This window comes from Lepidochelys kempii, chromosome 24 (assembly GCF_965140265.1).
Source record: "Lepidochelys kempii isolate rLepKem1 chromosome 24, rLepKem1.hap2, whole genome shotgun sequence".
Classification (NCBI taxonomy): domain Eukaryota; kingdom Metazoa; phylum Chordata; order Testudines; family Cheloniidae; genus Lepidochelys; species Lepidochelys kempii.
In genome coordinates, this window is record NC_133279.1 from 15,698,749 (window position 1) to 15,724,990 (window position 26,242).

The following is a 26,242-nucleotide window of genomic DNA, read 5'->3' on the forward strand; positions in this document are numbered from 1 at the left end:
CTCAGTTAACGGATACTCTTCCCTCCTGCTCTTCTGGATTTGTGAGCCACTCCACTATTCATTTTTCCCAGTGCTTCTGCTTCCCTGGTTTCACCACTGAGGGAGAGAGAGGAATACTGGAGAACAGTGTCTTCCCCCACCCCCCATACAGTAATCATTGCCTACAACGAGTTTAGAAATGACTCACAGTCGTGTCAGCATTTACAGAGGAGCGAATCCTATCCCAGCCTGGAAGGAAATTTAATTTACTAAAACGTAAAAAAACCAACAGTTACTGAACATTTTTTGTGCGTTTGTATTTATTTTAATTTTTGCAAAGCTCTCGCAATCCCCCAGGGCACCTGCGGGACAGAGCTCAGTGTCCCTCCGCTCCCTATTACATCAAAAAGCATAAAAATCAAGGACTGTCACAGTAATCAGCTAGAGGCCCATTCAGTAGGATTCATGATTTTCAGTCAGCATTTGATTGGTGGAAGAGTTGTGAGGCAGCAGCACGGGGAGCGTAATGGCAGGTGTCATCATCGAAGTCAGCCAATCCGGTTTCGCCAGCGTTTGAGTTAGTAATTCATAATTCTTAGTCCTGGGGAGAGATGGCAAATGGTCATTATGGTCCCAGTAACCCACAGGGAATCAGACAAGAACCCTCCCGCACTCCCTGGAGGAGTTTAGTCCCTTTCTAGTCCCCTACAGCTGTGTGCGACCGCCAGCATTCCACTTCCAGTATTGTGCATTGTACAGCAGTGCCCTTTACAAACTGCGATTGATGGCACTGGATGAGGAAATGAGGGAGGAGAGGGCCAGGGGAGATTTGGGAGGGCTGGAACTGAGCTCTTGGATTTGTTAAAGGGAAGGGTAATTTTAGAAATTAAAACTTTCTTTTGGGGATTTGAGCTGCCACTGGGATTTATGCTCTGGTTATCACACACTCGTCAAATCCCTGCCACTGTGTCAGTATTTACCCACACAGAGTTTATTCTGTCTGCCACGGGAATGCTGTGTCAATGAGACAGCATTGCACTTCCCAGCATTGCATTCAATGGAGAGGGTGACAGGAGGAAAGGGGAAGAAGTCTTGCGTGCTTGAAGGGGGCAGCTCAGTGATGTTGAGAGTAGCCCTCTGCCCTGCTCCTGATCTGTGGTGCATGATCCTGGTGGTGAAGTGGCTGCTGTGAGATCAGGAAAAGTGGTTGTGGAGAGGAAGTATGTCACAAAGCCAGTGCTGCTACACGGTAGATTCTTCCAGGTTTGGCTAATGGAAGCCCCAGAGCACCCATGGAGTTGGCGCCTATGCTCCTGAGAGTCAACAACCACACTGTTCCCCAGTTCTTTTGGGCCCCTATTCTAGGACCTCCACACCTCTGGTGATTCTCCATCCTTCTTACCTCTCTCCTCCCGCAGCCCTCAGTTCGGGTCTTCTGTGAGAGGGCTCCCCACAGTGTTCCACTCTTCAGGCCCCCTTGCCTGTGAGTCCTACCCCTGCTAAGCAACATCTCCTGGGAGCCTCAGTCTAGAAACAACCCTCTGCTTCTTGGCTCAGCCTGCCCTGATTGAGCTAGTTTGTCCCCTTTCCCTCGGGACCCCTGCACACACCGTCTGTTCAGCAGGGTTTCCCTGCTCTGGCCAGTTTTCTCCAGTGGCTGCCACCCACAGCACTAGCCGAACAGCTCTCGGAAGTTCTCTCTCTGTGCAGGTCTCTTCCCCAACATCTTCCACTGCAGCCTTCTCAGATCTCAGACAGCTCTCTCCTAGCAATTCTTAACAGCTCCCTGCATGGAGGCCAGGTGCCTTCTATCAGGACCCACTGGGAGGGACCTAACTAGTTACAGGTGAACAGGACCCATTCCCTCTTACATGAACCAGTCTTAAATGAACACAGCCATCAAATGGGGAAGTTACCAAGGGACAAGATGGAATCTCCATCACTCAAAGTCTGTCAGTCAAGTCTTGGTATAAAATTTGCATAAGCATCTGGGTGACTTAGGCATCCAAGTCCCACATTCAAAATTGACGGAGGCACTTAAGAGCCTGAGTCCTGGTGAAAGTCTGGGGATATGAAGTACCGAAGTCTTCCTCACTTTTGAAAATGCAACTTACAGTCTTAACACATGGAGGCGCTGGTGAGGCTTCTGCCAGGATATCTTTCTTTGGGGTGTGCCCTAGCTCACCTAGAAATCATGGGCTAGTTGCAGGAAGGACTGGATGAAATTCCCTGGACTGTGTTCTGCAGGAGGTCAGACTAGCTGAAGAGAACGGTCCCTTCTGGCCTTAAAATGTGTGAACCTATGAATTGTGCTGGTGGTGTTCTCTGTTAACATACATTTGAGCCTGTCACTCCCCCATCCTCTCTCTAACTACCAGACAAGCAGGAAAATAATACCTCCGAAATGAAAAGGAAAAGCTTTGTTTCTGCTCGCTAGTTGTTACTCCTTGGCATGGACTAAAGGCAGCAGCTGAAACAAACAGTTTCATGCCATTGGCAGATGCCGCTGGGTGGGGGACCCTTCTGTGTCAGGGCTGGTGGGCAGCAGCAAGAGCGGGGGGCACTTTTTTCCTTTCACTGAGGTTGTACCATGAAATATACTGAGGGTGCCTCCTTTAACTCAAATGGCTCCAGTCTCCATTCCCATTATGAGAGCTGCCAAGATAACGCAAGAGATTCTCAAAGAGAGAGAACTTGAGATACTCACCACAGATCATCGCCCCATTAAACCCTTTAGAGAGAAAAAAACAAGAAAGTTATTTTTTCCATTGACTTCCTGTGACATTGGAATGAGGGTGGTTAGCTCCTATCCCTGGCAGAAGCAGCTGTGGTGCTTGTGTCATGGCAAACTTTGTTGCTGTCCCAGAGCTGCTACTGACTTCTGGTGTAGCCCAGGGTGTTTAGCACCTTTTGAAATCGAGCCGCAGGCATCTGTACTTGAAACCCTCAACTGTGAGACCCCCTAAATGAGTGACAACTTTTCCTCCTGTTGGCCTAAATGTGTAAGGGAAACGGCATAGTAAGCTAACGTCAGTCAGTGAGGGCCTCTCTATTTCTCCGGCACACAAACTTCTTAGAACTGAATCTGTACACACCGAATCTGAGATTTGGACAGAAGTGGCTTTTAATCTATCTAAACACAATAATAGATGTAAAGAATTTTCTTAATAAGTGAGGAGAACCTTTTATCCTCCTTTCTGCTCACTCAAACAATCCAAACTCAGCTACAGGGAATGCTAAAAGTTCACCTTTGGGCAAAGAGGAAAGCACAGACATATCCAATCCTATTTCTGAGAGAGAATCATCATTATAATAGAGAGTATGTTACTCCTACCATTACTTTCATTGTTACCACCAGCATTTGTACGGGCCCAGCGCTGCTTCCCTTTGGGCAAGGGACGGAGACGAGGAGAATGGCAGCTATAGATTGATCTTGACCGTCCCACCAGGTTATAAAGCAACACCTGAAACTCCATATTTTGAAACATGGGTGTGACACTCTATACCTCGGGGGAGCATCCTGTTACCCCCATATTCCTCATTTTTAGATAACTGTGATCTTGCATATAAAGCATGCCTGGTAAGGTATCGGGGAAAGGTTATGATCTGCTGAAAGACATTGTTCTATCTAAACATGTGTAGCACCAATGCATATGAAATGATAAGAATTGTGTTGTATGGTTTTCACTAAAATATGCTGTGGGTTTGGGAGGCACCCAGATACTAGCTACACAGAGACAATGACAAGGGAGGTAACCAACACCGGGGTGGGTGCTGTTGAACAGACATCACTAGCCATTGTCCAGCAAGGGAGCTACAATGCAATGACTCACCTGCATGAGGCCACACCAAGGGAATTGCTCAACCTTGGCTGGGGACTCATGACACAGGGGCCCCATGCTTGGCTTTCTCCTGCCCCCACCTATGCTGTAAGCAACAAAGACACTCATTGAAGACTCCAGCAGAGGAGATTGGCCCAGGTTTCAAGGGTGAAATCTGTACATGAAGGACTGCAATCTCCAGTGGGGTGAGAAAAACTGCTTAATCGAGACGTTGGGCAGTCTAATAGGGTTGAGAGCTTAGACTGCATGCTTATATTTTATTTTATTTTGGTAACTAATTCTGACTTTTTGCCTATCACTTAATGTCACTTAAAATCTATCTTTTGTAGTAAAAAAAATTGTTTAACGGTTTATCTTTACCAGTGAGTTTGTATAAAGTGTGTGGCAAACCTCCTCAGGTTTGCAAAGGCTGGTGTATATCCCCTTTCCATTGATGAAGTGGTGAACCAATTAATAAATTTGCACTGCTCATCTTGATATATTGGTATATTCCTGAGGTACAGTGCTGGGAGCTGGGGGGATTTGGCTCTGGTGTCTTTCTCTGTGATTCATGAGTGGCTCTGGGAGCGTTCCTGCAACCTACCTGGGTGTAGGGCTCCACATGCGGTTGTGCTGAGTGATAACAGCACCTGAAGGGGTTTGCTGCTGGTCACTAGCAAGGCATTGTGAGAGACAGCCCAGGCTGGAGGGCGTTAAGGGGGCACAGCGGTCCCACAGACCCAGGCTGCACCCCGGGGATCCCGTCACAATGGGAACCATTTTATTGGTCTGATTTCCCATCATGAGAGAAACTAGGACTGCCAGGGATCTCTGACATAGTAGAATTGCTAACCCTACCCGTTAAGAGAATGGCCTTCCATCACTTCACTTGGCCTCTGTCAAAATTATCAGGGTGATGTAGCAGACTCGTAAAGCAAAGTGAATTTGCAGTGCTCACAGGCACCGCACCACTGATGCTGCGAACCACTGCTCTGACTCCAGTGGAGCTACATCAGGTTACTGTGGTGTATCTCCAATACAGAGATGTGGATTTACACCCATTTGGAATTTGACCCATTGAACCCCCTGGAGTTTTGGATAATTTACACCAGCTGGGGATTTGGCCCCACTCACTTTATTGGAGCTAAGACAGATTTCCATCCGTTGGGCATTTGGCCCCACTAACTTTCATTGAACTATAGATGAGTGACACCAGTTGTTGATCTGGCCCCACTTCTTTTATTGAGGCAACACCAATTTACATCGTCTGGGAATCTGCTCCCTTGTATAGATGAGGTCATGTATGTGATTGCCTATGGGGATACTATTATCCCAGTCTCAGGTAGGCAGCTTCACAGGATTTCCAGTGAATCACAGCTCACAATATGGATGACTCCATCTGGGACCCGGTCATAATGAAGAGAGACCTAAGAAATACAATAAATTGCCTACTTGTATAATAGGAGAATTGAAACCACAAAGAACACCTGGATTAACTCTTAGACACTCCTGTGGGACTTGGAAACCCAGAGCTTTGTGTTCTGCCTCACTCTTTCCATGCGTGTCTAGGCTATTCCAGCTGAACACTGGTCTCAAGGTTCAGGCTTGCTAAGAGGTAATGAGATAATATAAAAGAGCTGGACAGCAAAATCATTTTGAGTACTCACCCCAACAATACGTGGAGCTCGATTCATGACCTCCTGGAAGGAAATAGTGAGAGTAGGATCAAGAAACGCCCTTCTCCAATATAATTTCAATGAAGTTGATTCCTCACAATAGCAAAAGCCTTACCAGCCAGTTCTACACTAGGAGCACTTTGCCAGTACAGTTCTACCAGTACACTCGTGTGCTTTTGCTGGTATGGCATATTCTCCTCTGAAATGAGGCCATGTCTCCATGACAGAGCGTATGCCTGCATAGTCCCTAGAGGACAGGCTGCATATGCTGACTTAAGGACTTGTTCCGACATAATAAGACCACCTCCCCACTTGACGTTCAGTAAGCTGAGAGACTCACCCTTCTGTCGGTCTAGTTGCCTCTATCCTGGGGATTTTTCAGCATAGCGTTTTTCACACTGCTAGCTGATATAGAGACACTGGCCGAACACTGAAGTGTACACCAGGCCCAGCAATACCAGCAAAAGCAGTTTTGCTGGTTATAACTGCAGTTACAATAGTCAGGCCTGACCAACTTGATTGCCTTCTATGATGAGATAACTGGCTCTGTGGATATGGGGAAAGCAGTGGACATGACATATCTTGACTTTAGCAAAGCTTTTCCTACGGTCTCCCACAGTATTCCTGCTAGCAAGTTAAAGAGGTACGGATAGGATGAATGGACTATGAGGTGGATAGAAAGCTGGCTAGATAGTCGGGCTCAACGGGTAGTGATCAAGGGCTGGATGTCTAGTTGGCAGCCGGTATCAAGCAGAGTGTCCCAGGGGCCGGTCCTGGGGCCTGTTTTGTTCAATGTCTTTATTAATGATCTGGATGATGGGATGGATTGCACCCTCCACAAGTTCAGAGATGACACGAAGGTGCGGGGAGAGGTAGATATGCTGGAGGGTAGGGATAGGGTCCAGAGGGACCTAGACAAATTGGAGGAATGTGCCAAAAGAAATCTGATGAGGTTCAACAAGGACCAGTGCAGAGTCCTGCACTTAGGACGGAAGAATCCCATGCACCGCTACAGGCTGGAGACCGACAGGCTAAGTAGCAGCTCTGCAGAAAAGGACCTGGGGATTGCAGTGGATGAGAAGCTGGATATGAGTCAGCGGTGTGCCCTTGTTGCCAAGAAGGCTGACAGGATCTTGGGCTGCATTAGTAGGAACACTGCCAGCAGATTGAGGGAAGTGATTATTCCCCTCTATTCAGCACTGGTGAGGCCACATCTGGAGGATTGCGTCCAGTTTTGGGGCCCCCACTACAGAAAGGATGTAGGCAAATTAGAGAGACTACAGCGGAGAGCAATGAAAATGATTAGGGGGCTGGGGCAGGGGATTTACGAGGAGAGGCTGAGGGAACTGGGCTTGTTTAGTCTGCAGAAGAGAAGAGTGAGCGGGGATTTGATAGCAGCCTTCAACTACCTGCAGGGGGGTTCCAAAGAGGATGGAGCTAGGCTATTCTCATTGATGGCAGACGACAGAACAAGGAGAAATGGTCTCAAGTTGCAGTGCGGGAGGTCTAGGTTGGATATTAGGAAACACTATTTCACTAGGAGGGTGGTGAAGCACTGGACTGGGTTCCGTAGGGAGGTGGTGGAATCTCCATCCTTAGAGGTTCTTAAGGCCCGGCTTGACAAAGCCCTGGCTGGGATGATTTAACTGGGGATTGGTCCAGCTTTGAGTAGGGGGTTGGACTAGATGACCTTCTGAGGTCTCTTCCAACCCTAATCTTCTATGATTTTATGACTTTTGCCAGCGCAGCGATGTCGTAAGGAATCAAACTTCTTCACACCCCATACGGATCGAGCTATGCCAGCAGAAGTCCATATTGTAGACATGGCCCCAGACAGCTCTGCGATGGGAAACCGTCCCCCTATCCTTGCTTCTCAGGGCGGAGATTAACCTGGAATATGGGAGCTTCCTTTCGTGACTCTGATCCCTCAAGATAAGAAATAGAGATGATCAACGTTTTTTGTAATGAATTTTTGCAAGCAAATTGTCACTTTTTTACCAGAAAATTAATCACTTCTTTTTTTGACAAAATCAGAAATGAAAAGGTTTTCATTTTTTCATTTTTTTCCCCCCTTTCTTCTTTGATGGAGCTCTTTGAAAAATTATAAGTTTGTTTGTGGCAAATTTCCAAGAAAAATAGCATTGGAACACGATTTGCAAACAGGACTCTGGGGAATCAACAAAATTCAAAACATTTTTAGTTCTATTTTTCATAATTTTCATTGGAAAAAAAATCTTTCTTGAGTGGCAACAGCTAATTCAGATCCTATTATTTTATATTATAGTTGGGATTTTGTTTTCCCATGTGCATTACTTCGCATTTATCAACAATGAAGTTCATCTGCCATTTTGTTGCCCAGTCACCCAGTTTTTGTGAGATCCCTTTGTAACTCTTCGCAGTCTGCTTTGGACTTACAAAACTGCTCAAGATATTCATCATCTGCAAATTTTGCCACCTCACTGTTTATCCCTTTTTCCAGATTGTTTATGAATATGGTGAGTAGTACTGGTCCAAGTACAGATCCCTGCAGGATACCACTCTTGACTGAAAATTGACCATTTATTCCTGCCCTTTGTTTCCTATCTTTTAACCAGTTGCTGATCCATGAGAGGACCTTCCCTCTTCTCCCATGACATCTTACTTTGCTTAAGAACCTTCGATGAGGGAGCTTGTCAAAGACTTTCTGGAAATCTAAGTACACTATATCCACTGGATTGCCCCTTGTCCACGTGCTTGTTGACCCCCCTCAAAGAATTCTAGTAGATGGGTAAGGCATGATTGCTCTTTACAAAAACCATGTGGACTCTTCCCCCAACAAATTGTGTTCATCTAGGTGTCTGGTAATTCTGTCCTTTAGTACAGTTTCAACCAGCTTGCCCGGCACTCAAGTTAGGCTTACCAGCCTGGAATTACCGGGATCACCTCTCGAGTCTTTTCTAAAAATTGGCGTCACGTTAGCAATGCTCCAGTCATCTGGTGCAGAAGGTGATTGAAATGATAGGTTACGTACCACACTTAGTAGTTCTGCAATTTCACATTTGAGTTCCACGAGAACACTTGAGTGAATGCCATCTGGTCCTGGGGACTTATTACTGTTTAATTTTTCAATCTGTTCCAAAAGCTCCTCTAATGATACCTCAATCTGGGACAGTTCCTCAGATTTGTCACCTAAAAAGAATGGCTCTGGTTTGGGAATCTCCCTCACGTCCTCAGCCGTGAAGACCGACGCAAAGAATTTATTTCGTTTCTCCGCAATGGCTTTATCGTCCTTGAGTGCTCCTTTAGCATCTCAATCGTCCAGTGGCACCACCGGTTGTTTAGCAGCTTCCTGCTTCTGATCTACTTCAAAACATTTGGCTCTTACTTTTTGAGTCTTTTGTTAGTTGTTCTTCAAATTCTTTTTTGACCTTCCTAATTGTATTTTTACATTTCACTTGCCAGAGTTTATTCTCCTTTCTACTTTCCTCAGTAGTATTTAACTTCCACTTTTTAAAGGATGCCTTTTGCCTCTCGGTGCTTCTTTGACTTTGTTTCGCCATGGTGGCACTTTTAGGATTCTCTAATTATGTTTTTTAATTTGGGGGATACATTGAAGTTGAGCCTGCATTATGGTGTCTTTACAAAGTTTCCATGCAGCGTGGGGGATTTCACATTTGGCACTGTACCTTTTAATTTCTGTTTAATTGACTTTCTCATGTTTGTGTTGTTCCCCTTTCTGAAATTAAATGCAGCTATGGCGGGCTGCTGTGGTTTTTCTCCCACCCGAGGGATGTTAAATTTAATTATATTATGCTCACGATTACCAAGCAATCCAGCTATATTCACTTCTTGGACCAGATCCTGGGATCCACTTAGTAGGAAATCAAAGATTGCCTCTCCTCTTGGGGGTCCCAGGACTAGCTTCTCCAAGAAGCAGTCATTTAAGGTGTCAAGAAACTTTATATCTGCATCCCGTCCTAAGATGACATGTACCCAGTCAATATGGGGATTGTTGAAATCCCCCATCATTACTGAGTTGCTGTGTTGGTTTTGTTTTGTTTTGTTTTATAGCCTCTCTAATCTCTCTGAGCATTTCACAGTCACTATCACCATCCTGGTCAGGTGGTGGGTTGTCTATGGAATTACTATCCATAGAGATTCTATGGTACAGTTTGCTTCATTTAAGATTTTTATTTCATTTGACTCTGGTTTTTTTCACCTCTAGTGCCACTCCCCCACCAGTCCGACCGGTTCTGTCCTTCCAATCTAAAGAAATAGTATTTTTCAATTCACCTCATACAAGTACTGTCATGCAATCTCTTTCATGTGAAAGTGAAACTTTCAAAGGTAGATTTTATTTTAAAATAACTGCACTCAAAAACAAAACCATGTAAAACTTTAGAGCCTACAAATCCACTCAATCCTACTTCTTGTTCAGCCAGTTTCTAAGACAAAGAGATTTCTTTTCATTTACAGGAGATGATGCTGCCCGCTTCTCACTTTCAGGTGACATTGTAAATAAAAAGAGGCATTCGCATGGCACTTTTGCAGCCGGCATTGCAAGGTATTTACGTGCTAGATATGCTAAACATTCGTATGCCCCTTCATGCTTTGGCCACCATTCCAGAGGATATGCTTCCATGCTCGTGACACTTCTTCAAAAAAAAAAAATGCGCTAATTGAATTTCTGACTGAATTCCTTGTCCAAGATTGTATGTCTCCTGCTCTGTGTTCTACCCGCATTCTGCCACATATATTTCACATTATAGCAGTCTAGGATGATGACCCAGCACAAGTTAAAGAGGTACGGATTGGATGAATGGACTATAAGGTGGATAGAAAGCTGGCTAGATAGTCGGGCTCAACGGGTAGTGATCAACGGCTGGATGTCTAGTTGGCAGCCGGTATCAAGAACACTTTCGCTGCAGATTTGACAAAATGCAAAGAAGGTACCAATGTGAGGTTTCTAAAGATAGCTACAGCACTCAACCCAAGGCTTAAGAATCAGAAGTGCCTTCCAAAATCTGAGAGGGACAAGGTGTGGAACATGTTGCTCTTTTAAGACTTCTGACAACACTCCAATGTGGAAACTACAGAACCCGAACCAAAGTAATTTGACAGCAAAGTAATTTTGAGTACTCACCAGAGGAAAAGGTTTTCCAGCTGGATGTTTTCGAAACACCTGTAAGGAAACAGAACAGGATCAAGAAACTCCTTCTCCAATATCATTTCAAGGTTGTTGATTCCTCACAATGGCAATGGCGTTACCAACAAGCTCTACACTAGGAACGCTTTGCCAGTACAGTTCTACCAGTACACTCGTGTGCTTTTGCTGGTATAGCATATTCTCCTCGAAAGGGAAATGAGGCCATGTCTACACTACAGAGCCTATGCCTGCATAGTCCCTAGAGTACAGGCTGCATATGCTGACTTAAGGACTTGTTCCGACATAATAAGACCACTTCCCCACTTGACGTTCAGTAAGCTGAGAGACTCACCCTTCTGTCGGTCTAGTTGCCTCTATCCTGGGGATTTTTCAGCATAGCGTTTTTCACACTGCTAGCTGATATAGAGACACTGGCCGAACACTGAAGTGTACACCAGGCCCAGCAATACCAGCAAAAGCAGTTTTGCTGGTTATAACTGCAGTTACAATAGTCAGGCCTGACCAACCTGATTGCCTTCTATGATGAGATAACTGGCTCTCTGGATATGGGGAAAGCAGTGGACATGACATATCTTGACTTTAGCAAAGCTTTTGCTACGGTCTCCCACAGTATTCTTGCTAGCAAGTTAAAGAGGTACGGATAGGATGAATGGACTATGAGGTGGATAGAAAGCTGGCTAGATAGTCGGGCTCAACGGGTAGTGATCAACGGCTGGATGTCTAGTTGGCAGCCGGCATCAAGCAGAGTGTCCCAGGGGCCGGTCCTGGGGCCTGTTTTGTTCAATGTCTTTATTAATGATCTGGATGATGGGATGGATTGCACCCTCCGCAAGTTCAGAGATGACACGAAGGTGCGGGGAGAGGTAGATATGCTGGAGGGTAGGGATAGGGTCCAGAGGGACCTAGACAAATTGGAGGATTGTGCCAAAAGAAATCTGATGAGGTTCAACAAGGACCAGTGCAGAGTCCTGCACTTAGGACGGAAGAATCCCATGCACCGCTACTGCCTGGGGACTGACAGGCTAAGTAGCAGTTCTGCAGAAAAGGACCTGGGGATTGCAGGTGATGAGAAGCTGGATATGAGATGATGAGAAGCTGGATATGAGTCAGCAGTGTGCCCTTGTTGCCAAGAAGGCTGACAGGATCTTGGGCTGCATTAGTAGGAACACTGCCAGCAGATTGAGGGAAGTGATTATTCCCCTCTATTCAGCACTGGTGAGGCCACATCTGGAGGATTACGTCCAGTTTTGGGGCCCCCACTACAGAAAGGATGTAGGCAAATTAGAGAGACTACAGCGGAGAGCAATGAAAATGATTAGGGGGCTGGGGCAGGGGATTTACGAGGAGAGGCTGAGGGAACTGGGCTTGTTTAGTCTGCAGAAGAGAAGAGTGAGCGGGGATTTGATAGCAGCCTTCAACTACCTGCAGGGGGGTTCCAAAGAGGATGGAGCTCAGCTATTCTCATTGATGGCAGACGACAGAACAAGGAGGAATGGTCTCAAGTTGCAGTGGGGGAGGTCTAGGTTGGATATTAGGAAACACTATTTCACTAGGAGGGTGGTGAAGCACTGGACTGGGTTCCGTAGGGAGGTGGTGGAATCTCCATCCTTAGAGGTTCTTAAGGCCCAGCTTGACAAAGCCCTGGCTGGGATGATTTAACTGGGGATTGGTCCAGCTTTGAGTAGGGGGTTGGACTAGATGACCTTCTGAGGTCTCTTCCAACCCTAATCTTCTATGATTTTATGACTTTTGCCAGCGCAGCGATGTCGTAAGGAATCAAACTTCTTCACACCCCATACGGATCGAGCTATGCCAGCCGAAGTCCATATTGTAGACATGGCCCCAGACAGCTCTGCGATGGGAAACCGTCCCCCTATCCTTGCTTCTCAGGGCGGAGATTAACCTGGAATATGGGAGCTTCCTTTCGTGACTCTGATCCCTCAAGATAAGAAATAGAGATGATCAACATTTTTCGTAATGAATTTTTGCAAGCAAATTGTCACTTTTTTACCAGAAAATTAATCACTTCTTTTTTTGACAAAATCAGAAATGAAAAGGTTTTCATTTTTTCATTTTTTCCCCCCTTTTTTCTTTGATGGAGCTCTTTGAAAAATTATAAGTTTGTTTGTGGCAAATTTCCAAGAAAAATAGCATTGGAACACTATTTGCAAATAGGACTCTGGGGAATCAACAAAATTCAAAACATTTTTAGTTCTATTTTTCATAGTTTTCATTGGAAAAAAAATCTTTCTTGAGTGGCAACAGCTAATTCAGATCCTATTATTTTGTATTATAGTTGGGATTTTGTTTTCCCATGTGCATTACTTCGCATTTATCAATAATGAAGTTCATCTGCCATTTTGTTGCCCAGTCACCCAGTTTTTGTGAGATCCCTTTGTAACTCTTCGCAGTCTGCTTTGGACTTACAAAACTGCTCAAGATATTTATCATCTGCAAATTTTGCCACCTCACTGTTTATCCCTTTTTCCAGATTGTTTATGAATATGGTGAGTAGTACTGGTCCAAGTACACATCCCTGCAGGATACCACTCTTGACTGAAAATTGACCATTTATTCCTGCCCTTTGTTTCCTATCTTTTAACCAGTTGCTGATCCATGAGAGGACCTTCCCTCTTCTCCCATGACATCTTACTTTGCTTAAGAACCTTCGATGAGGGAGCTTGTTAAAGACTTTCTGGAAATCTAAGTACACTATATCCACTGGATTCCCCCTTGTCCACGTGCTTGTTGACCCCCCTCAAAGAATTCTAGTAGATGGGTAAGGCATGATTGCTCTTTACAAAAACCATGTGGACTCTTCCCCCAACAAATTGTGTTCATCTAGGTGTACGGTAATTCTGTCCTTTACTACAGTTTCAACCAGCTTGCCCGGCACTCAAGTTAGGCTTACCAGCCTGGAATTACCGGGATCACCTCTTGAGTCTTTTTTAAAAATTGGTGTCACATTAGCAATGCTCCAGTCATCTGGTACAGAAGGTGATTGAAATGATAGGTTACGTACCACAGTTATTAGTTCTGCAATTTCACATTTGAGTTCCACGAGAACACTTGAGTGAATGCCATCTGGTCCTGGGGACTTATTACTGTTTAATTTTTCAATCTGTTCCAAAAGCTCCTCTAATGATACCTCAATCTGGGACAGTTCCTCAGATTTGTCACCTAAAAAGAATGGCTCTGGTTTGGGAATCTCCCTCACGTCCTCAGCCGTGAAGACCGACGCAAAGAATTTATTTCGTTTCTCCGCAATGGCTTTATCGTCCTTGAGTGCTCCTTTAGCATCTCAATCATCCAGTGGCACCACCGGTTGTTTAGCAGCTTCCTGCTTCTGATCTACTTCAAAACGTTTAGCTGTTACTTTTTGAGTCTTTTGTTAGTTGTTCTTCAAATTCTTTTTTGACCTTCCTAATTGTATTTTTACATTTCAATTGCCAGAGTTTATTCTCCTTTCTATTTTCCTCAGTAGTATTTAACTTCCACTTTTTAAAGGATGCCTTTTGCCTCTCAGTGCTTCTTTGACTTTGTTTCGCCATGGTGGCACTTTTAGGATTCTCTAATTATGTTTTTTAATTTGGGGGATACATTGAAGTTGAGCCTGCATTATGGTGTCTTTACAAAGTTTCCATGCAGCGTGGGGGATTTTCTAGTGCCACTCCCCCACCAGTCCGACCTGTTCTGTCCTTCCAATCTAAAGAAATAGTATTTTTCAATTCACCTCATGCAAGTACTGTCATGCAATCTCTTTCATGTGAAAGTGAAACTTTCAAAGGTAGATTTTATTTTAAAATAACTGCACTCAAAAACAAAACCATGTAAAACTTTCGAGCCTACAACTCCACTCAATCCTACTTCTTGTTCAGCCAATTTCTAAGACAAAGAAGTTTGTTTTCATTTACAGGAGATAATGCTGCCCGCTTCTCACTTTCAGGTGACATTGTAAATAAGAAGAGGCCCTTCGTATGGCCCTTCATGCTTTGGCCACCATTCCAGAGGATATGATTCCATGCTCGTGACACTTCTTCAAAAAAAAAGAAAATGCACTAATTGAATTTCTGACTGAACTCCTTGTGCGAGATTGTATGTCTCTTTGTTTTACCCGCATTCTGCCATATATATTTCATGTTATAGCAGTCTCGGATGACGACTCAGCACACGTTGTTCATTTCAAGAACACTTTCGCTGCAGATTTGACAAAATGCAAAGAAGGTACCAATGTGAGAATCTGGAATTTGGGAACTCCCTTTCTTCAGTCTGACTTTTCAAGATAAGTATTAGAGCTGGTTCAATTTTTTCAAAGTGAATATTTGTTATAAAATTGTCATTTTTTTTCCAGAGAACAAATTCATTGTTTGATAGAATCAAAAATGAAAAAGTTTGACATTTTTTCATTTACTTCCCCCTCCCCCCGCTTCTTTCTTTTTTACTGGAGCTACTTGAAAAATTATAGAAACTTTTTGGGATTTTTCAATGAAAAACTACATTTCAACTCTATTTCCAAAAATGGATCTTGGGAATCAAATGACACAACTCAGAACTTTTTTGTTTTAGTTTTCATTTATTTCAATAATGTTTCAAAATGCTCGAGCCCGCAAAGAATGAGACCTCCTGAATCACTGACCACTGCTGCACTTGTTGGCCTAAATGTGGAAGGACATGGCAGAGTAAACTGTTGTCAGTCAGTGAGAGCCTCTCTCTGTCTTCTGCACACAAAACACTTTTAACCATACATGTACACATCAAGTCTGAAATTTGGAACAAAAGCTGCTTTTGAGATATCTGAGCACAATAACATCTAGACAGTTTTCTTAATATGTGATGAAAACCCTTCAGCCTCCTCCCCACCCCCGCTGTTACTCAGGATCTTTCTACACTTAAAACGCTACAGCAACACCGTGCAGCGCTAAATTTGCACACTGAAGCACTTCAGTATAAACACTCGCTACCGTGACGGGAGGGGTTCTCCTGTCGCTATAGTTAATCCACATTCCCATGGAGCAGTACCTAGGTTGAGTGTAAAATTCTTCCGGCTAGCTAGCACTGTCTGCAATGAGGATTAGGTCGGGATAGCTGCTACTTTCAGGGGTGTGGATTTTTCATGCTCATGAGAGACATCATGCATCATGCTCATGAGAGACAGAGATATCAATGTGAGTATTCAGGATAGATGGGGCCTCAGACAATTCAAGCTCAGCTACAGGGAATGCCAAGAGATCATCACAGAACAATTCACCATTGGGTAGAGAGAAAAAGGAGACATTTATGTTAATATATCACAGAGAAAATCATCTTTCTAATATAAAGTATTAATCCTAGTAGTACTTTCACTTTTACCAGCAGAGCTTCTACCGGCAAAGCACTGCTTCCCTTTCGGTAAAGGGTGGAGATGGGGGTAAAGGCAGCCATGATTTGGAGCTTAATGTTGGTTTCTGTTTGTTTCTTCCGATTATGAAATCCGCTTTCAGGCTGGGGAGGTTTAGCAGCTCCATTGATACCATGAGTCGTCTATGACGTTACAAGCCTGATTGCGCAAACCCAACACCTTGTTTGTTAAAGAGACCAATGGCCTTTGTCAATGAGGAACGATCAGAGTTGATTTACCTCCCGGTGTAATATGGCTATATACTCTCCCTAGAGTTTCTGAACATAGTTTTTATGGTGTGGATGGGGTCTGTAATCATAAGTACATAAGAATGGCCATCCTGAGTCAGACCAAAGGTCTATCCAGCCCAGTATCCCATCTACCAACAGTGGCCAATGCCAGGTTCCCCAGAGGGAGTGAACCTAACAGGCAATGATCAAGTGATCTCTCCCCGGCCATCCATCTCCACCCTCTGACAAACAGAGGCTAGGGACACCATTCCTTACCCATACTGGCTAATAGCCATTAATGGACTTAACCTCCATGAATTTATCCAGTTCTCTTTTAAACCCTCTCATAGTCCTAGCCTTCACAACCTCCTCAGGCAGGGAGTTCCACAGGTTGACTGTGTGCTGTGTGAAGAACAACTTCCTTTTATTTGTTTTAAATCTGCTGCCCATTAATTTCATTTGGTGGCCCCTAGTTCTTATATTATGGGAACAAGTAAATAACTTTTCCTTATTCACTTTCTCTAAACCACTCATGATTTTATAGATCTCTATCATATCCCCCCTTAGTCTCCTCTTTTCCAAGCTGAAAAGTCCTAGCGTCTTTAATCTCTCCTCCTATGGGACCCGTTCTAAACCCCTAATCATTTTAGTTGCCCTTCTCTGAACCTTTTCCAATGCCAGTATATCTTTTCTGAGATGAGGAGACAACATCTGTATGCGGTATTCAAGATATTCTCCGTCTTATTCTCTATGCCTTTTTTAATGATTTGTTTGCTTTTTTGACTGCTGCTGCACACTGCATGGATGTCTTCAGAGAACTATCCACAATGACTCCAAGATCTTTTTCCTGATTAGTTGTAGCTAAATTAGCCCCCATCATATTGTATGTATAGTTGGGGTTATTTTTTCCAATATGCATTACTTTACATTTATCCACATTAAATTTCATTTGCCATTTTGTTGCCCAATCACTTAGTTTGGTGAGATCTTTTTAAAGTTCTTCACAGTCTGCTTTGGTCTTAACTATCTTGAGCAGTTTAGTATCATCTGCAAACTTTGCCACCTCATTGTTTACCCCTTTCTCCAGATCATTTATGAATAAATTGAATAGGATTGGTCCTAGGACTGACCCTTGGGGAACACCACTAGTTACCCCTCTCCATTCTGAAAATTTACCATTTATTCCTACCCTTTGTTCCCTGTCTTTTAACCAGTTCTCAATCCATGAGAGGATCTTCCCTCTTATCCCATGACAACTTAATTTACATAAGAGCCTTTGGGGAGGGACCTTGTCAAAGGCTTTCTGAAAATCTAAGTACACTGTGTCCACTGGATCCCCCTTGTCTACATGTTTGTTGACCCCTTCAAAGAACTCTAAGGCCTGGGCTGCACTGGGGGCGGGGGTTCGAACTAAGATACACAACTTCCGCTACGCTATTTGCGTAGCTGAAGTCAAAGTATCTTAGTTTGAGTTACCTGGCCGTCCTCACAGTGGCAAGTCGACCGCGACAGCTCCCCCGTCGACTCCGCTTACTCCTCCTGCCGAGGTGGAGTACAGGCGTCGATTCAGGGATCTATTTATCGCGTCTAGACGTGATTTATCGTGTCTAGACGTGATTTATCGCGTCCCCGATAGATCGATCACTACCCGCCGAGCCGGTGGGTAGTGAAGACGTGCCCTAAAAGGTTAGTAAGACACTATTTCCCTTCACAGAAACCATGTTGACTTTTGCCCAACCATTTATGTTCTTCTATGTGTCTGGACACTTTTACTTTTTACAATTGTTTCAACTAATTTGCCCAGTACTGACGATAGACTAACCGGTGTGTAATTGCTGGGATCACCTCTAGAGCTCTTCTTAAATAGTGGCATTACATTAGCTATCCTCCAGTCATTGGGTACAGAAGCTGATTTAAAGGACAGGTTCCAAACCCTAGTTAATAGTTCCGCAATTTCACATTGGAGTTCTTTCAGAACTCTTGGGTGAATGCCATCTGGTCCTGGTGACTTGTTACTGTTAAGTTTATCAATTAATTCCAAAACCTCCTCTAGTGACACTTCAGTCTGTGACAATTTCTCAGATTTGTCACCTGCAAAAGATGGCTCAGGTTTGAGAATCTTCCAAACATCCTCAGCCGTGAAGACTAAAGCAAAGCATTCATTTAGTTTCTCTGCAATGACTTTATTGTCTTTAAGTTTGTCTGCGGAAAAGGACCTAGGGGTGACAGTGGACGAGAAGCTGGATATGAGTCAGCAGTGTGCCCTTGTTGCCAAGAAGGCCAATGGCATTTTGGGATGTATAAGTAGGGGCATAGTGAGCAGATCGAGGGACGTGATCGTCCCCCTCTATTCGACATTGGTGAGGCCTCATCTGGAGTACTGTGTCCAGTTTTGGGCCCCACACTTCAAGAAGGATGTGGATAAATTGGAGAGAGTCCAGCGAAGGGCAACAAAAATGATTAGGGGACTGGAACACATGAGTTATGAGGAGAGGCTGAGGGAGCTGGGATTGTTTAGCCTGCAGAAGAGAAGAATGAGGGGGGATTTGATAGCTGCTTTCAACTACCTGAAAGGGGGTTCCAAAGAGGATGGCTCTAGACTGTTCTCAATGGTAGCAGATGACAGAACGAGGAGTAATGGTCTCAAGTTGCAGTGGGGGAGGTTTAGATTGGATATTAGGAAAAACTTTTTCACTAAGAGGGTGGTGAAACACTGGAATGCGTTACCTAGGGAGGTGGTAGAATCTCCTTCCTTAGAGGTTTTTAAGGTCAGGCTTGACAAAGCCCTGGCTGGGATGATTTAACTGGGAATTGGTCCTGCTTTGAGCAGGGGGTTGGACTAGATACCTCCTGAGGTCCCTTCCAACCCTGATATTCTATGATTCTATGATTCTATGATTCTAAGTGCTCCTTTTGTATCTCAATCGTCCAGGGGTCCCACTGGTTGTTTAGCAGGCTTCCTGCTTCTGATGTACTTAAAAAACATTTTGTTCTTACCTTTTGAGTTTTTGGCTAGTTGTTCTTCAAACTCCTTTTTGGCTTTTCTTATTACATTTTTACACTTAATTTGGCATAGTTTATGCTCCTTTCTATTTACCTCACTAGGATTTGCCTTCCACTTTTTAAAAGATGCCTTTTTATCTCTCACTGCTTCTTCTACATGGTTGTTAAGCCACAGAGGCTCTTTTTTAGTTCTTTTACTGTGTTTTTTAATTTGGATTTACATTTAAGTTGGGCCTCTATTATGGTGTCTTTGAAAAGTGTCCATGCAGCTTGCAGGGATTTCACTCTATTCACTCTACCTTTTAATTTCTGTTTAACGAACCCCCTCATTTTTGAATAGTTCCCTTTTCTGAAATTAAATGCCATAGTGTTGGGCTGTTGACGTGTTCTTCCCACCACAGGAATGTTAAATGTTAGTGGATTATGGTCACTGTTTCCAAGCGGTCCTGTTATAGTTCCCTCTTGGACCAGATCCTGCGCCCCACTCAGGACTAGATCGAGAGTTGCCTCTCCCCTGGTGGGTTCCTGTACCAGCTGCTCCAAGAAGCCGCCATTTAAAGGATCGAGAAATTTTGTCTCTGCATTTCGTCCTGAGGTGACATGGACCCAGTCAACATGGGGATAATTGAAATCCCCCACTATTAGTGAGTTCTTTGTTTTGGCAGCCTCTCTAATCTCCCTTAGCATTTCATCATCACTATCGCTGTCCTGGTCAGGTGGTCGATAATAGATCCCTACTGTTATATTCTTATTAGAGCCTGGAATTACTATCCAGAGAGATTCTATGGAACATGTGGATTCATTTGAGATTTTTACTTCATTTGATTCTACATTTTCTCCCCCTCCCCCCCCCCCACCCCCGCATGACCTGTTCTGTCCTTCCAATATATATTGTACCCCGGAATGATTGTGTCCCATTGATTGTCCTCATTCCACCAATTTTCCGTGATGCCTATTATGTAAATATCCTCCTTTAACACGAGGCACTCTAGTTCACCCATCTTATTATTTAGACTTCTAGCATTTGTGTACAAGCACTTTAAAAACTTGTCACTGTTTATTTGTCTGCCCTTTTCTGATGTGTCAGATTCTTTTTTATGTGACTGTTTCTCATCTGATCTGGCCCCTACTTTATCCTCTTCCATCCTCTCCTCCCGACTAAAACCTAGAGAATCTCTATCAATAGACCCTCCTGTAAGAGAAGTCTCTGTCCGATCCACGTGCTCCTCTGCAGCAATCGGCTTTCCCCCCGCCCCCATCTCTTAACATTAAAAAGGTTGCAGAGCAATTTTTAAACTAAGTGCCAGCCGTCTGGATCCACCTTGGTTTAGGTGGAACCCATCCTTCCTGTATAGGCTCCCCCCATCCCAAAAGTTTCCCCAGTTCCTAATAAATCTAAACCCTGCCTCTCTACACCGTCATCTCATCCACGCATTGAGACTCTGAAGCTCTGCCTGCCTACCTGGCCCTGCACGTGGAAGCATTTCTGAGAATGCCACCACAGAGGTCCTGGATTTCAGTCTCTTTCCTACAAGCCTAAATTTGGCCTCCAGGACGTCTCTCCTCCCCTTCCCTGTGTCACTGGTACCTACATGTACCACGACCACTGGCTCCTCCCCAGCACTGCACATAAGTCTGTCTAGATGCCTCGAGAGAAATCATAGCTGGCCCTATGACCACCACCTGAAACTCCAGATTCTGAACATGATGGGAAGCCAGATGAATAAAAGAGAGACTAGGATTGCCAGGGATCTCTCACTTCATAGATTTGCTAACCCTAACCGTGAAGGGAATGGGCTTCCGCCATTTAATCTGGCCTCTGTCTGTTAAAAGTATCAGGCTAATAGAACAGACTCTTGAAGCAAAAGGAACTTGCAGTACTCACAGGCAGAGCATCACTGACGCGGCTCACCCCTGCCCTGCCTCCAATGGAGCGACCTCGGTTTAGCCTGGACCATGAACTCCAACACAGGAATGTTGATTTACATCCATTTGGAATCTGGCCCGTTGACTCCAATGAAGCTACGGATAAGTTACACCAGAAGGGGATCTGGCCCTGCTGACTTTACTGGAGCAATGGTTGATTTACCCCTGTTGTTCTGTCTCCACTTACTTTGATAGAGCAACACTAATTTACACCAGCTTGGGATCTGCTCCCTTGTAGAGATGAGGCCATGTACGGGATTGCCCATGGTGACACTATGATCTGCAGTCTCTCGGATGCAGAATGACAGAATTCCCCGTATATCACAGCTCCCAGTATGTATGACTCCACCTGGGAAGTGATTATAATGAACAGAGCCCACAGTAACCCAGCAAATTGTCTACTTTTATAATGGGAGACTTGAAACTGCAAAGAACGCTTGGATTGACACTTACATGCCCCCATGGGACTTGGAAGTCCATTGCTTTGTGTTTTGCACCAGTCTTTGAACATGTGTCCAGGATACTCCAGTTGACTCTGAATCTCAGGGTTCGGGCTTGCGAAGAGGTACTGAGATAATATGACAGCCTGACAATAAAGTAAATCTAGAGTACTCACCAAAACAGCTTCTTCAAATGGAGTCTCGACATCCTGTAAGGAGATAGTTAGGAGTTATTTCACCCTGCTCTTTCTCCACGATCATTTCAATGTAGCTGATTCCTCACAATGGCAATAGCTTTCCCAGGTCAGTTCTACACAAGGAGCGCTTGGCCAGTGTGGCTCTACTGGTAGACGAGTGGGCTTTTGCCAGTATAGCATGTTCCCCCCAAAGCCAAATAAGGTCATGTCTGCATTACGCTGCATTGCCCTATGGAACATGCTGTGCACGCCAACAGAAGGTCTTTTTCTGCCAATATCAGCACTCCACCTCCCCGATGGATGTTCGGTATGCTGACAGAATCACCTTCTCTTGGTCTAGTTCCGTCTATACGGGGGATTCTCCAGGAAAATAGCCATGTTGCCCAAGAGGGGTGATTTTTGCACACAGCTCGTTGATATAGCTGCACTGGCAGAACTTTATAGTGTAGACCAGGCTCAAGCATACCAGCAAAAGCCCAGTTGTGCTGATTACAACTGCAGCTACAGTAGGGAGAGGCTTTTGCCAGCACAGCCGTGTCAGTCAGGAATCAAACCTCTTCACACCCCATACTATAGAGCTGTGCCAGCAGAAGTCTGTGTTTCAGACATGGCCCCAGACAGCTCTGCGATGGGAAACAGCCCTCCTACACTTCCTTCTCAGTACTCAGATTGACCCCCAGAATCTGGAAATTGAGAACTAAGTCCCTTTCTTGAGTCTGACTTTTCACGATAAGAATTAGAGCTGGTTAAATGTTTCAAAATGAATTTTTGTAAAAATATTGTCATTTTGTTTTGCAAAATCAGAAATGAAAAGAATTTGTGGTTTTTTTATTTATTCCCCCCCCCTTCATCTTTTCTGGAGCTGTTTGAAAAATTATAAGTGTGTTTTGGGGACATTTCAAAGAAAAATAGCATTTCAAATCTATTTGCAAAAATGGGTCTGAGGAATCAAAGAACAAACCTCAAAACTTTTTTCTTTTTCTTTTTCATTATTTTTATGGAAAAATTGGGGGAAAAGGTGGCTAGAAAATTATGTAATAGAACTCATGCCTTTTTTTCTTTTTAGTTTTCATTATTTTCGTTGAAAAAAACAGAAGAAACAAATTTTTCCATCAAATTTTTCTTTTAAAAAAAATCATTTTTAGTTAAAAATAAAATAGATTAGTGACAAATTTCAAGTAGTTCTACATTTTTCTCCTTTCAAAAATGACTGCGCATCCTGTTTGTTGTTTTCAAAAAATATAGAACGTGGAGGGAAGAGTTGATTGCACAGCTGAGACTGTTCAGCACTTTTGGGAATCAAGTCCAAATCGTCAGTGATTGCGCCCCCAAAGAATGAGATCTGCAGGTTTTGCTAACTGTGTGAGGGAAATGGCATGATAAGCTATTGTCAATTGGTGAGGGCCTCTCTATATCTCCGGCACACAAACCTCTTAGAACCATATGTAAACACTGAAGCTGAAGATTGGAACAATAGTTGCTTTTGTAATATCTAAGCACAATAATGGATCCAAAACATTTTCTGAATAAGCAAGGAAATCCCTCTAATCTTCTCCCCTCACTACACCGAGACAATTCCAACTCAGCTACAGGGAATGCTAAGATACTGTCCCTGAGCAATTCACCTTTGGACAGAGAGGAAAGGGGAGACATTTCAGATCGTATTTCACAGAGAAAATCATCATTATAATAGAAAGGTCCAACTTATGACATTCTCCTAAGCAAAGTAGGGAAATATGATCTAGGTGAAATTGGTATAATGTGTGTGCACAACTGGTTGAAAGGCTGGGTAACGGTGGTTCTCTGTCAAGCTGGGTGGACGTATCTAGTGGCGTTCTGCAGTGGTCACTCCTGGGTCTGATACTATTCCATATTTTCATTAATGACTTGGATAATGGGGTGGAGAACACACTTATAAAATGTGCAGATGATACCAAGCTGGGAGGAGTTGCAAGCAGAGGGTTAGAATTCAAAACAACCTTAACATATTGGAGAATTGGACCAAAAGCATCTAGATGAAATTCAATAGACAAGTGCAAAGTACTTCTCTTAGGAAAGAAAAAAACAAATGTACAGCTACAAAAGAGGGAATAACTGGCTAGGTGGTAATACCCGGAAAAGGATCAGGTGGTTATTGTGAGTCACAAATTGAATATGAGTCAACATGTGATACAGATGTAAAAGAGGCTATTATCATTCTGGGATATATTAACAGGAGTGGTGAATGTAAGACACAGGAAGTAATTGTTCCATTGTGCTCAGCACTGGGGAGGCTTCTGTTGGAGCCGTGTTTTCAGTTCTGGGCGCTACACTTTAGGAAAGATGTAAACAAATCGGAGAGTCCAGAGGAAAGCAACAAAAATGGTAAAAGGTTTCGAAAATGTGGCCTGTGAGGAGAGGTTAAAAAATGGGGCATGTTTAGTATTGAGACAAGAGGACTGAGGAGGGGGACCTGATAACAGTCTTCAAATATATTAAGGGTTGTTCTAAAGAGGACTGTGATCAACTGTTCTCTGTGTCCACTGAAGATAGGGCAAAAAGTAGGGGGCTTAATTGCAGCAAGGGAGATTTTGACTCGATATTAAAAAGAACTTTCTAACTCTAAGGGTAATTAAACTCTTGAGTAGGCTTGTGGAATCCCCATCATTGCACGTTTTTAAGAAAACTTTGGACACCACCTGTCAGGGATGGTTTAGGTTTCTTGGTTCTGCCTCAGTGCAGGGAGCTGGACATGATGACTTCTTGCGGTCCCTTCCAGCTCTACCTTTCTATTATTTTACAAAAGTCATCGTTATGACAAATAGTATGTCACTCCTAGCAGTGCTTTCATTGTTACCAGCAGCACTCCTATGGGCAGAGAGCTGCTTCCCTTGGGCAAAGGACAGAGATGAGGGGAATGGCAGCCATGATCTGGACTTCCATCATCGCTTCCGTTCAGCTCTTCCAGATGAGCAAGTCCCCATTGTGGCTGGGGAGTTTAGCAGCTGTATTTATCCCCTGTGTCATATCTGACACTACAAGCCTGATTGCTCCAACCCAATCCCTGGATTGTCAAAGAGATCAATAGTCTTCATTAAACTAAAAAGGTCAGGACCATCGTATTAGTCCTTCTGCAATATGGCTGTATGATGTCCCTAGAGTTTCTGATTACAGCCTTTGTGGTGTGGAAAGTGGGGGAGGTTTAGATTGGATATTAGGAAAAACTTTTTCACTAAGAGGGTGGTGAAACACTGGAATGCGTTACCTAGGGAGGTGGTAGAATCTCCTTCCTTAGAGGTTTTTAAGGTCAGGCTTGACAAAGCCCTGGCTGGGATGATTTAACTGGGAATTGGTCCTGCTTTGAGCAGGGGGTTGGACTAGATGACCTTCTGGGGTCCCTTCCAACCCTGATATTCTATGATTCTATGATTCTATGGAAAGGGGCTGTAACCAAAGCATCCTCTGTTATTTTCAAACATTTTAGAGAATGGGGTGGGGAGTCGGGGAGGGGGGTTCTTTGCACAGCCCAGGATGTTCAGCACTTTTGGGAATCAAGATCAAGTCATCTCTGCTTGAGCCTCTAAAGAATGAGACCCCACCCCCAGCCCATATCGCTGACCACTGGGCCACAAGTTGGCCAAATGTGTGGTGGAAATGGCATAGTAAGCTAATGTCAATCAGTGAGGACCTCTCTATTTCTCCAGCACGCAAACCACTTTGAACCATATGTACACATTGAATCTGAACTTTGGAACAAAATGCGCTTTGGGGATATCGAAGCATAATAACAGATCTAAAGAATTTTCCAAATAAGTGAGGAAAACCCTTTAATCTTCTCCCCCCATTACTGTACTCGGCCAATTCAAACTCAGCACAGTGCTAAGACACTGTCCAAGAACAATTCACCTTTGGGCAGAGAGGAAAGTGGAGCCATTTCAGATCCCATTTCACAGAGAAAACCAGCATTATAATAGAAAGTATTATACTGCTCGTAGTGATCGCATCCTTACCTGTGCGCTGACCTGATGCGCGCTGCTTCTCTTTGGGGAAAGGATGGTGACGAGGAGAATGGCAGCCACAATCTGGAGCTTCATCTTGGCTGCTGAAAGATTCTTCCAGGTCCTGATATCCCCAGTGTGCAGCTCGAGGGTTTAGCATCTATATTTATACCATGTGTGGTACGTGACATTACAAGCTTGATTGCCCAAACTCCATGCCCGCATTGTCAAGGAGACCAATCACCTTTATCAATAAGGAAAGGTCAGACAGCTCATTTATCACCAAAACTCACCCTGTGGAATCTGATTTCTGCTTCCAAAGGCCAGGATCCAACTTCAGCTGGAAAAATAAACTGTTGTTCTCCCTAAACTTATCAAAGTGACTTATTTTTTCCTTTCTGGCATGGAGAGGCAGAACCTGCTTTATTTTTCTAATCTGCCCCAATCCCCATGCCCACCGTTTCTGCTAA

The 26,242-nt window shown here is 44.0% G+C and overlaps 1 long non-coding RNA gene across 2 annotated transcripts; it reads right to left on the minus strand.

Moving 5' to 3' along the window:
- Positions 1-322: 322 nt before the first annotated feature.
- Positions 323-25,896, minus strand: LOC140902824 (uncharacterized). 2 transcript variants are annotated; one of them, XR_012156125.1, is made up of 6 exons: positions 25,785-25,896; positions 21,775-21,807; positions 10,599-10,637; positions 5,468-5,500; positions 2,687-2,710; positions 323-580 (listed from the first exon to the last, which is right to left on the minus strand). It is a non-coding gene; the product is annotated as an uncharacterized lncRNA (long non-coding RNA). The 2 variants fall into 2 exon arrangements; XR_012156126.1 differs by lacking the exon at positions 10,599-10,637.
- Between the last annotated feature and the right edge of the window lie 346 nt (positions 25,897-26,242).